This window comes from Coccinella septempunctata, chromosome 3, assembly GCF_907165205.1.
Source record: "Coccinella septempunctata chromosome 3, icCocSept1.1, whole genome shotgun sequence".
NCBI lineage: Eukaryota > Metazoa > Arthropoda > Insecta > Coleoptera > Coccinellidae > Coccinella > Coccinella septempunctata.
In genome coordinates, this window is record NC_058191.1 from 10,957,947 (window position 1) to 10,971,428 (window position 13,482).

At 34.8% G+C, this 13,482-nt stretch overlaps 1 protein-coding gene across 1 annotated transcript in view; it reads left to right on the forward strand.

The window, feature by feature from the left end:
- The first annotated feature begins 3,854 nt into the window (after positions 1 to 3,854).
- Positions 3,855 to 13,482, forward strand: part of LOC123309209 (protein goliath-like) — a 96,411-nt gene continuing 86,783 nt past the window's right edge. The window contains exon 1 of the mRNA XM_044892195.1: positions 3,855 to 4,154. The gene's annotated coding sequence lies outside the window, so the exon portion shown is untranslated. The remainder of the gene's footprint in view (positions 4,155 to 13,482) is intronic.

Here is a 13,482-nt window from a genome sequence, read left to right on the forward strand (position 1 = left end):
AGGGAATGCTTTTAAATATTTTCAAAGAAAATGACTACTGTGTTTCTCAGAATGCCGAAACTTTACTTCTTTGTTCTGGAAATTAGTATTGACATCTAACTATGTAAGGGAATGCCGAGTCTACATTCTTCATTATGAGAAATACTGATGGCATTGTATCAGGGAAAAGTCATCACATGCAGAAGGCATTCATTTTCGTTCTGGGTAATACAGGTGACACCTGAATGTATAAGAGACTGCCAATGGCCTCCACTAAATGCAGAGCCGGAGCGAGGGCGTGGCGAGAGAGGCGGTCGCCACGGGCGCTAGCGATCTGGGGGCGCAAAATAAAAAAAAAAATCAGTATAATCTCCATTTGAATATTTTTCATTTAATATTTAACACAAAATATAATGTTATAAAAATATGCCATAACACATTATACATATGTGTGTGAATTGAATTAATGTGAACGTAAACGAACACTATACATGTGGGATTGTAAACAACGCCCGTAGTCCACACCATAGACTGGAGAATAATAACCAAATACTTAATAATAATAATTATTAAGTATTTAGTCCACACCATCAGTCTGAAAACAGAATGCGTCGCCACAGCCTTCTAAATAACGTCTCTATAGACGGCTGTGGCGTCGCATAATAACCAACGCGATAATAAAGGCCATGTCGAGATCTACTCACAAAAAAACTATCGGAGACCGATTGAGGTGCAAAACCTTAGCCGATTGGGGGTATTTCCTTCAGAACATAGACAAAAATAGCTCCTTTTATCGCAAACAACTCTCGTGCATTTGTGTTTCTAAGGGTTTTACTTCTTCTTATAATAATATATTCGTAATTATTGAGTGAAGCTATAATATGAGCCTGGAAATCATTCTAACTGGAGAGCTGGTAAATTATCACATATAGAGATTACAGATGAGGAAAAGAGAAGAAAAATAAAAAAGCCTGGAGGAGGAGCTGATGATGAAACATTTAATTTTGACTAGAAGAATAAACTGAAAAAGGACCTCATTCAAGTATTGAACTCAGTGCAACTTGAAGAAAGATTCAGTATTTTGCCAGAAGTTGCTGAACACAGCTTTCTCTAGGAAATATGTCTGCAAGACTTTGTACTTGGCGAACTAAACAAGAAAGCATTGAAGTATAGTTCCGATTCAGATTCATACAAATTTGTGGCCACTCATCCGGTAATTTCAAAATTAAATGAATCACCGTTTCTATGCAGTCTCTGTTTCTGTGTGTTGACAATTAATGTCAAACAAAAGCCACAATTCAGAAGATTTTCAAAAATAGATTTTTCGTCTGATGAAGGAGTCTGATATAGACTCCGAAACGTTACAACTTAGAATTATAATTTCAACGTTATTTATTTTGAGTTCATTGTCAGGCAACAATTTTTTCTAGTTAATTTGCTCCTGACAAATTAGTGCAAGAATTTACGCAGGAGCAAATCGTTGATTTCATTTTTAATTGATTTTGAGTGAAAACCCTAAAAAGTTTATGAAGAGATACAAAATATTCTTGACTGTATCAGTAACTACAGCTGTCGCAGCTACATATTAACGTTCTTTCAACAAATTGAAATTCGTGAAAACCTATTTAAGGTCTTCAACTTGACAGGAAAGGCTGACTTATTTAGCATAGCTGTCCCGCCAATAGAAAAAATCATGACATCATTGATATTCTTGCAAAAACCAAAGCAGGAAAATTCAAATTATTATAGTTCATTTTGAATGCATGTTATTGTTATTTTGTATCCCTTTTATTTTGATTTTATTTGTATTTATTTCTTTAAAATAGGAAAGATTTTTCCGAGAAAAAATGCTAGGTATTCGATTGTGAAAGATGAATACAAATCAATATAAGAAAGAGAATTTCTTAGGGGCGCATTATGAGAATTCGCCACAGGCGCCAGAATCCTAGTTCCGGCTCTGACTAAATGCCTGCTTTCGAAAGCATATTTTTGATTCTATGTTCCGTTGAATCTTGAAGATAATTTTTTTTGTTTTGGGAAGTACAGGTGCTATCTGACTTCAGGGAAATCAGTCAGGGAAATGACTTCTCAATATTCAATAGAATGTCGGGGCACATTTCTTGGTTCTGGGAAGTACTGGTGACATCTGGAAATGTCAACGGCTCCAGACTTTGTCCAGAGAAATGCTAACTATATTCCGGAGAGTGCCGAGGGCTCATAACTATTTTTAGAGAAATGACCACTTTGTTTGGGCAGATAGGGTTGACATCTAACTATGTGTGGGAATGCTGACTCTTCCCACTATGTGGATATGCCCTTTGTATCCCGACTACTTCTCTATTCTGAGAAATACCGATGGCGTTTGATTGTGTCAGGCAAATGTTCCGTAGAATGTTAAAGGCATTCAGGGCATTCTTCTTCGTTCTTGTGAATATACCGGCCACATCTGACTGTATTAGGAAATGCCAATGGCTTCCAAATTTGTCAGGAGAAATGCTTGCTTTCGAAAACATACTCTTTCGTTTTACGACATAACGGCACTATCTCTGTCCGGAATATCCCGAGGGCGTTTTAAGTGTTCTCAGGAAAATTCCCACTGTGTTAAGCAGAATGCCGAAGCTATGCATTGTTCTGGAAAATAGTATTGGCATATCAATAGGTCAGGAAATGTCGGGGCTTTTCACTATGAGGAAATGACATCTGTGTTAAGGAAAATGCCGACTACCCTGCTTTGAGAAATATCGATGACAAATGACAGAATTCTTCGTTATTTGAAATACTCGTGACATCTGACTGTTTCAGGAAATGTAAATGGCATACAAACATGTACTATGTACTTGTTCAGGAATATGCTAACCGTGTTCCGGAGAATGCCGTAAGCATACTCCTTGGTTTTCATTCGACTCTAGCGAAGAATTCCAACGGCATCTCACTTTGTTTGGAGAGAGAACGCCAAAAGCGTATATTTCTACGAAATATACATGTGACATCTGACTGTAGCAAGGAAGTGCCCAGCAAGTTCGCGAGAATGCCGTAGGTCCACTTCTTCGTTCTGGGAAACAGAAAGGACTCTTGGAAAACGCTGATGGTATATTCCGGTGGATTGTGTCAGGTAAAGCGAAGGCGGCGCTCATCTATGTCCAGGGAAACGACGAATGTGAACCAAAGAATGCCGAAAGCACACATTTTTAAGCTGGTACATTCCGAAGTCATCAGACTGTGTCAGGGAATGCCGACTGCTGCCAACTCTCTTCAGGGAAACTCTGGACTTCCTTCCGGTGAATGCCGAAGTTATACTTCTTTGCTGTGATGAGTACTGATGGCATTTGAGTGTTTCAGACAATCCAATGGCTTTCGACCTTGTTCAGAGCAATACCCACTTTGTGCCGGAGAATGTCGAAGTTATTCATCTTTGTTCTGGGAAATGTCGACGGCACCTAGCGGTTCCGGACTCTGCTGACTGAAATCCAGAGGGCTCCATTGCAGTGTACTTTTGGTGATATTGATGGCAGAATATTGTACTTCAGGATATTCTGAAGCAACTATTCATTTTTTAGGGCATACCATTGTTCTCATATTGTGTTCTGTTGAAAGTCGATAGACTTCCAAGAAGAAATCGTCACCTTACGTTGCTTCGGACTTCACATTCCTTTGGGTGCACCATTCAGGAAGCTTGCGGCCACAAAATAGAGCTCTCAGTATATGTAGAACATTTGAGCAAACCGAAAATTCGCGTATAACTAACTGGCGGGGCAGGAAACTGAACCACAAACGTTTGGAAGTTATGGGATTTTCTCCAGATGTCTCGCTATCCGTGGGTCCGAAAAATCCATAGAGACGCCTCCGCTTTTTTCGATTCGTGAAAACTCGTTCGTCTCGATGCAAGAAGCACATCGTGTGTCTGTCGGTCTGGCGTCGATGAATAGTGCTCCGGAGAGTCAGACAGCGAGACTGCTCAAGTGCTCGGTTTGTTTATTTTGTTTTTAGTTGGTCGCGAGACGGTGTACGGCAAAGGTGCTGCTCCAGTGCGCGAATCTTATTGACGAAAATTCGACGAGAATCAAAGGAAAAGTGATGGTATCCCGTGTATAATCTTCACTTTTCAGTTTGACCCGACTTTTGTGTTTCGTTTGTGTACGTTAGGGAAGGTTGGAGCTTGCCCATTTTGACGCAGTGTGAGTCTCATTCAGGATTAGCGATTTCCTCGCGTTCGATAAGTTTACCCAGACAAACAGAAATGGGACGGATCCGCAGAAATTAAATGTTTTACATCTCGAAGGAAAGCTATGTCAACAAAAAGTGAATTTAAGAACTGAAAAATTATGAATAGGAAATTCGAAAAAATTTAATTGTTCATATAAATTTTTGTGCACATGATCGTTTTTTGTAGTCATCATCACAAATGTTTTAAAAATTAATTTAATCCAATTGTTTTTCCATATTAATTATATCATTATAATCTATGAAAACATTGTTGGTGTCGAGGTTGGTGTTTACACTCGAAACAAAATTTTGATCTAGAATTTATACGATAACATCTTGAATAATGGAAAATATTTACGATGGAAAATCTCACACTAAAGTTTTTCATCTCATTTACATGGCAATTTCCTCAAGTACAGAAACGTAAAAATAATATCAGAGAAATATGTATGTGGAATAGGAACGTGAAATGAAAGGGTCTGATGTAGTTCCTCATTTTGAATTTTCATAATGAGCCATGCCATGATAATCACACTATATACCTGACATCTTTTAAACAGAGTTGTATTCAGCCAAAGTACAGGGTGTCCGAGTTAAAGTGTCCCTATACCTTATTGTGGAAACTAAAGGAGCTAGAAGAAAAACTTGAATACAAAGCTTGTCTATAATCTATTGAACTTTTATTTTTTATAACCCACCTTAATACAGTGCTCCGCTTTTTCCCTGTTGGTATCAACTTCATTATTTTAAATGAAACACCCTGTATATTTAAGGTAACTTTGGTTCGACAACCATGGTCCTATTTAGCACCGATTCTGAGATATTCGACTTTTTTCTAAAATTTTGACAGCTACTAAAATCTCGACTAAAATAGCTGATACTAGTTTTCTAATGAATGTATCAAAACCAAATTTTGCCCAGCTCTTGTCAACATATTGGATCATACGTTGCATCTTTATTTTGAGCAATCTGATATATAGGGTCTTCAAAAATAAGGGTGAAAAATTAAAATAGGAGTTAAAATGAGCAAAAAATGTACCTATATTTTGTAATGAACGAGGTGAAGAACTTTTTCTTAATGAGAATAGTTTCAGAAATATGGACGACAAAGTGCATTTTCCCGTAAGCACCAACGATAATTATTAATTAGTGTTGCTACTATATAGTTGGCTTTGATTTTTTTGATAAATTTAATTAACTAGATTGATTAATGAAAGACAAAAAGACTCTTTTACTCATAATCAGTACCTAGATCAGTACTCGCTCCCAATAAAATTAAATTATATCAATTTCAAAGGGAGACTCAACTAACAGATACATTTTTCTCGAAATAATCAAGTAGTTGTCTGACAACACAAAAGAAAACTTAAAAATAGCACTTCGATAAGTGCTATTTTCTATAGTTTCCATATTCTATCAGCTTTATTAATCAATTATCGTTGGTTCTTACGGGAAAATGCACTTTTTCGTCCATATTTCTGAAACTATTCACATAACAAAAAAAATTTCAATACATTTTGTGCTCATTTGTACCTACTCTACATAAAAAATAAAAAAATATAGGTTGCCATTTGAAAAAATTAAGTTTTGATTGAACTTCTATTTGAATTTTTAACTTTAATTTTTGAAGACCCTGTATATCAGATTGCTAAAAATAGAGATGTAACGTATGATCCAATATGTTGACAAGAGCTGGGCAAAATTTGGTTTTGATACATTCATTAGAAAACTAGTATCAGCTATTTTAGTCGAGATTTTAGTAGCTGTCAAAATTTTAGGAAAAAGTCGAATATCTCAGAATCGGTGCTATAGAGGACCATGGTTGTCGTACCAATGTTACCTTAAAATTTCACAAGGAATTCAAAAATGCAATAATATACAGTGTGTTCCATTTAAAATAAGAAAGTTGATACCAACAGGGAAAAAACGGAGCACCCTGTATGAAGGTGGGTTATAAAAAATAAAAGTTCAATCGATTACAGACAAGTTTTGAATTTAACTTTTTCTTCTAGCTCCTTCAGTTTCCACAATAAGGTATAGGGACACTTTAACTCGGACCCTTTATCTCTCGCTTTATCGACATACCGAGTTTTTATAGAAATTTTTTTAATTTTGAATTATTATATATTATTACTCGAATCGGGTATTGGGAGGCGCAGGATAGAGGGCATTGGATAGAATTAGGAAAGGCCTATGGCAGGAGTGGAAGAGTGAAGGCTGAGGATGATGATAATGATGATTACTCGAAAACGGCGCATTATAGGGGAAAATATAAAAAATAGGTACTTTTATTTTACAAAACGTTCAAATATTCATTAGATAGTGCCCAACTTAGTTTCAAGAGTTGGGTTTTTTGAATTTTTGGTACGTAATGAATGAGAAAACTGGAAGTCGTGGGTGATATCTTGTGTTCGAAAAGGACTAATCAATAAATGAAAAACTATATTCCGAAATTCATTTCATTCGATAAAACAGAGGATGAAACCGTTTGTGAGATAGAACTAAAAATAACATTTTTTTATGGTTCTTCAACAGCCTGTGTCAGTGAAATAGTTTATAATAACTTTTCAATGGAACTCAGTTCATAATATGAGAAATTGGATTTGTAGAGATTCTTTCTGAAGCTCCTCCTGAAGTCATTTCTAGTGGGATACCTTGATATCAAATATTTTTTCTCAGAACCCTGAAAGCAACCCTTTGACAAAAACACAATTTTGGGATCGAGATTGGAAAACGAATAGAAAAACCCGAGAAAAAACCTCCATAAATTAAAATCAGAGAGGGAATATAATGCGCTGAGGTACGTTTTATGATTCTTGTGAAAATTTGAAGAATGGAGAATTAATTGATATAGCATCACATATAATGATAAATGAATAATGGCTTCACTTGCTAATGCGGTTCAATTATTGTCGAAATTTTAATGATATTGTCTGTCTAGATGATAAATGCACGTTTCATGAAATCTAATGGTTAATGATACAATGGCTGATACTTAGTTTTTTTTCTGAATCTGAATTCTGATTGGATTATTGAAATTCAAAATTCAAAATTGATCTTATATTACTATCATCATTTCCATGGTGATCAAAGATGGAAATTCCTTGTAAAAATATGTCCTTTGTTTTTAGAAATAATCCCAATTTGGGTGGTAAAAGTATACAATCATCAATTTTTTTATGGTGATGGTTTCTGCATATCATTTTTCTTTTTTCTAACTATTCAGATCAAACATCAAACAGCTCGTGATCGAACATGAAAATTGTTTTCAGAATACCAAATTAAATTGAATAAAACCGAGAATAAAACCTCTGATTACATACAACTATCAATTTTTTAACATGTTGATTTCCGTTTCTGTTAAATTTTGTTGCGCAAAATTTACTTATATTTGGTATGAGAGAATGATATATAATAAATAGGTACAATCATAGTACGTGTCATTGTATACTATTCTGCAGTATTCACGTCCATGTTTTAAATAAGTAAAATATCGAAGGAATTTGCAAAGGTTGAAAAACAATCTCTTATGAGTTCGCCAACGTTTCGGAACTATTTTGTTCTTCTCTCAAGGCTAAAAAGAAGGCATTTATTAATCATACACAAAACACAAAACCAATTATACCTCATCATACAACTAATAAAAGTAATATTTTAAAATTGGTCATAGCAAGTTAAGAATAAATTAATAAACAGTCCGACGTGTGACAGTCAATGAAATGAAAGCAATGAAACCGAATCGGAATTACATACGTTGCTATCAATGACAGATATTCTCATATTCGGTCTCGGCTTATTTGATTTATCCCAACCAGCAAATATACAGGTGAGACAAACATAAAAAAGGGCGACGAACACGAAACAAATCGCGCAGACTAACAATTTTTCATTATTATCCATTCTTATTCTTGTTATCATGTGTTCATAAAGAGCACTCAAGTTGTTGGTATCCTCTCTATAATTTACTGTGTCGTTTCTTCTTATATGTATCATTTCACTTAAAAGACGTCTGAAATGATGCTGTTCGTGATCTAGGATGGTTACATCTTCAAAATTAAACCTATGCCCCTCTCTGTGTGTGTTTGTGTTGTGTGAGGGCAGTTTTGTTTTCGGCTTCTAAATGTCTGCCATCATTTTTATGCTCTCGAATTCTGTTTATTTGCTGGTTGGGATAAATCAAATAAGTCGAGACCGAATATGAGAATATCTGTCATCGATAACAACGTATGTAATTCCGATTCGGTTTCATTGTTTTTATTTCATTGACTGTCACACGTCAGACTGTTTATTAATTTATTCTTAACTTGCTATGACCAGTTTTAAAATATTACTTTTATTATAATTTGTTTTGTGTATGAAATAAATGCCTTCTTTTTAGCCTTGAGAAAGGAACAAAATAGTTCCGAAACGTTGGCAAACTCATGAGAGATTGTTTTTCAACCTGTCCAAATTCCTGCAATATTTTACTTATAGTATACTATGTTTTTAATTGGGGGTCCTGAGAATATTGCTTTTTCGAGAAGTTTTTTCATATGATATTACTTATACTTACCACTGGAAAAATTTAGATTCACCTTAACCTTCCTAAACGTGACTGAAGTTTTATGTGAGCTTCTAAATTGTTGTATCGTTTCTTATTCCTTCCCCGACTTCAGCATATGAAACTGAGAATTTTCGACTATTTTTCTCCCAAAGGAATTCACCCTTTTGGTGGCATTGATTCTACATTATTTTTATGAAAACTTGACGAATTTCTTTTAATTAATCTGTCAATTAGTTCAAAGTAGCTATGGATTCTCTTGATTGTAGTTATAGAGAGTAAAAGCTGGTTTCTAAATAACTTTGTCTTATCAACTCGATATTTTCTTAATAATATGAGGTGTGCTGCTATCAGCAATAAAATGCCGATAATGAAATCAACTGGAGACGACACTGTTTCAACAATCGACGAAATAAAACGATGGCAGTTAATTCTATCAATGATTGTTCTGGAAGGCTTGAAAAAAAGTTAATGACTCCAATTCACTGAGTACGACCGATACTTTCAATGAATGGCTATGACGTTGTTGCGTTTGATTGCGATTTATAACCCGTTGAAAATAAATTCAATCCCATTCAGATAGCTAGTGGGGGTATACTGACCTACGAATTCGTTGTGTTTATTGCCTGTTTCTGGATATTTTTTTCGCATATTAAAAATATTATCTTTTATTTTGATTTCGTTGATTTTGGTCGAGCATTTGGTGCAGTTAGAAAAAATGCCGTACGTACAGGGTGGGCAAAATTCGATGGGATTGAATGACAGCTCTGTAACTGTAAGAGCTAGGGAAAAATGGATGGCATGTTTCCGACCTCGATTTTCAAAAGATTGTTAATGGCCAAAACCACATCCCTCTATCTTCTTTTGTTTTCAAGTTATATGGGAAAACTCATTTTTCGGCTCTTCCTACTAGTGCCTCTATTTCGTAAAATATCAGTGATATCGAAAAACAAATGTTAATTTCTACAGACACTTTTTCATGTATAATGCAGTGGCGTAGTAAAAGATTTTTTCAGTACACCACTTCGGTGATATACTGGGACTTTTCATTTTTTTTGAATATAATCTTCATGTTATTTTTACAAATTCCAGTACCATAGTTTTTTCTGATTCAGAATATATAAAATGTGTCGTATCTCTAATTGTTCTTGCAATAAAAAAACTCAAAAACTAGTTCGGTCAAGTTGGCAGGTCATTTTCATTGATAATATGTTGTGTCAGGTTATAAGAGATTTTGGAGATCACTTTCATTCCGGATATTCGAGAAGATGCTCTGAAATGAGGAAATTATGAGAATTTTCATGACTACTTCATATTTACCACTTTACCCATACTAGTACTGACACAGCCTTATTTGTGAAGGTGTTTGAGAAGGCTGTGGTACTAGTATTTAGATCATCTACTTGTTGGAAAGCTCGGAACATATTCAGTTGAAGCCAGGCTTATAAAATTTCATGAAAGTGATTCATTCCATATGGGGAAATTTTTCATCCTTTCAAATATCTGGAATGAGAGTGATCTCAAAAATCTTTCATATTAGTAATAATAATGCGGTTTATTCTTTGGAATCTACAAGGTTGTTACAATTTTAAAATCTAAATAATTAACCTAAGGAAATCCACTAAAGGCAAAGCCTGCGTCATTCAAATAACCTGATACAATTTAGGAGCATAAAGTTCATCATCATATACATATTATTATCAATGAAATGACCGATCTAGTTTTTGGGTTTTTTTTATTGGAAGAACAATTAAAGACACGACGTATGTTATAAATTTTGAATCAGAAAAAATTATGGGACTGGAATATGTACGCATGCAATATGTAACACAGGGGATATATTTAAAAAAATAGTTATCACTATATCACTGAAGTGGCGGACTGAAAAAAATCATTGACTACACCACTGCATTCTACATGAAAAAGTGTCTGTAGAAAGTAACATTTGTTTTTCGATATCACTGATACTTTACGTAATAGAGGCACCAGTACCAAGAGCGGAAAAATGAGTTTTCAACTATAACTTGAAAACAAAAGAAGATGGAAGCGGTTTGTCCATCAACAATCTTTTAAAAATCGTGGTCGGAAACGTGCCATCCATTTTTCCCAAACTCTTACGGTTACAGAGCTGCCACTCAATCCCATCGAATTTTGCCCAGCCTGTACTGTCGGTTAATGTCTCATAAGTTGGACTTCTGTTAAAAATTTACATATCTATGATAAATTGGAATATACATGGTCGTCCACAAAGGTGTGAAGAATGCTAGTAATATTTTCTCTGATAGAATATCCCGTATATTATTGCTTATTTTCGTTTTCGACAAAATTCGAAACATTTTTTATCAACCATATGTTCTACCCTCGGTTCTACCCAAATTCATTAGTTTACCAGATATTGGCCCCCATTTACTGAATGTTAATGATACAAATGAATTATCGCAGAAATGACTGGGTATTTAATGCTATTTCTGTTGTTAATCTCGCACCTTTGAAACTTTAATTTCTTGGAGACTATTGAATTTTGGTGTGACATGGTTGTTAAATGTTTTACAATCGAAATAAGCAATAATATAAATTGCCTAGGTAATAGGTGTATAGAATGGCTAGGTCTTCTAGGCATTTCATACTTTACCTAGTCATTGTATACAATACTATGGGGATGGCTGTGCACACCAGAGGATAAATTAATAAATAAATCAATAATAATAATAATAAATCAAATAAGTTTTGACTTAAATAAATTAAATACCACACCGAAGTACTCCTGATTGATTGATTTATTAATTGTATATGTTACGGCTAAAGATAGGTGTGAGCATAAACTTAAGATTAGCCGGCTAAACTTAGGTTTATATTCGAGGATCGGCTAAAGTTCGATAAAATTTTCATCTGCCCCAGGTCTTTTCATCTTTAGCCGGCTAATGTGCACATTACCCAAAACGGAACGGCTAAAAATATATTCGATGTACACGCGGAGAGGTGATGTCCATGAATGGTCGGATGGGAGAGGACTAACGCACACGACCACTTTTTTGTTTAAATTTTTAGAATTGAAATATACAAAAGAGCATTGAATGTATTGGGATTGTATTACATAACGCCCATGGGTTTTCAATTCAACATTTAACCAGTTATTTTCATCTGTTTAGGAGATTAATGCTCTTCAAATCAAACCCAATTTGTGAAAAACCATAATATGACCCCACAAGGAAATGAGATATTAGACACAGAAAATTCTTCCTATTAACAAAATTATATTTTCCCTACCGTTCAATAATTGAATTTATGGAAAAATAACGAAATAAGAACTATATTTCTAAAGTTGCAATTTCTTTCGAACCAATTCTTTCGCAAAAAAGAACAAAAAAAACTATGAACATGAACATAGTTGAAAAAACACTTTCTCCAGCTGATTTTGTTGAAAATTTCTTCTCGAGTCATTGAACATACGGGTTCCAAAATACGCCACCCTTGATGTATCATCCCGAGGGATACAAGTGCATTCATCGTAAAGCTTATCAGCCAAATAGTCCGGTTAACTACAAACAAGATTGGGTACTTCTACTGATATTTTTCTAGAATTTGACCTTTGGTATTTTGATGAAGAAGTTCGCGGCATCATTCTCGTCTTCATTCTCTCCTTGTTATCATTCAATTCCCCTCAAATTATGAATAATAACAAGATGAAAAACAATCATTAACACTACAGTTTTCCCTCGCACTCAAAAGAGCAATTCTCGAAATTTGTCATCAAGCTTTTAGATTTTAAGATTCGTAAATAAGAATTCGTTGAGACACAGTTGAAACAAATATATGTTCGTCCAATTTCTCAACTGCTTAACAGAATGCTTGTCTGCTATTAAAATATGTGAAATTCATACAAAAATTGCATTGCATTAATAGTTTAATTATACTCGTTATTCTATTTCTTTACATTCTTTTATAATTTGCGCCCCTCAAGCCTTGTACATTTTAAGCCGATGGGATGTGGTTACACTTAAGTTTAGCCGGCTAAAGATAGAAGAAACTAACATTAGCCAATACCCGAAGCTAAACCTAAGTTTAGCCGGCTAATCTTAAGTTTATGTTCACACCTATCTTTAGCCGTAACATATACAATTCCTAGGTATTATATGGAATGCCTGCTGATCTGCTAGGCATTCTATACACCTATTACCTAGGCATTGTATAGAATGCCTGAATTATACTCATTGCCGTTAACATATAGGTACTCATATATTTTTTCGTGTATCATCTAATAAGAACGGGATATTTGACTTTGATTGCTCAGAATAACTAAATTGATAGAATGCAAATTGGATGGAAGTGGCAAAAACTTCGCTATGTATATTGTTACGACTGAAGATACCGTATGTGTTATGTTGACGGGCGGAAATCCCATATCCTCTCACTTTGGAAAGTGTCTATCACGCAGAAAAACCGCAATCGGCTAATTTCTCAACGAGGAAGTCACGAAAGTCGCTTCCTCGCACCAGCACAACATAACTATTTACGATTCATCTTCAGGGTTCCATAAAATGTTTTCATTATCACCCATTGAAAACCGGAACTTTATCCGTGTCCGTGCCGTTGATTTGAATGCGTGGAGGTTGCGGGTATGGATAAAAATGGAATAAATTTGACCGAAGATTACTATATCTATTTCCTTACTTTCGGAAAGGCCGTACTTATTTTAGAATCATCCTACAGTTAGAATGCGAACGACTGGTTTTGCATATTTCGTATAAAAGAATATCAAC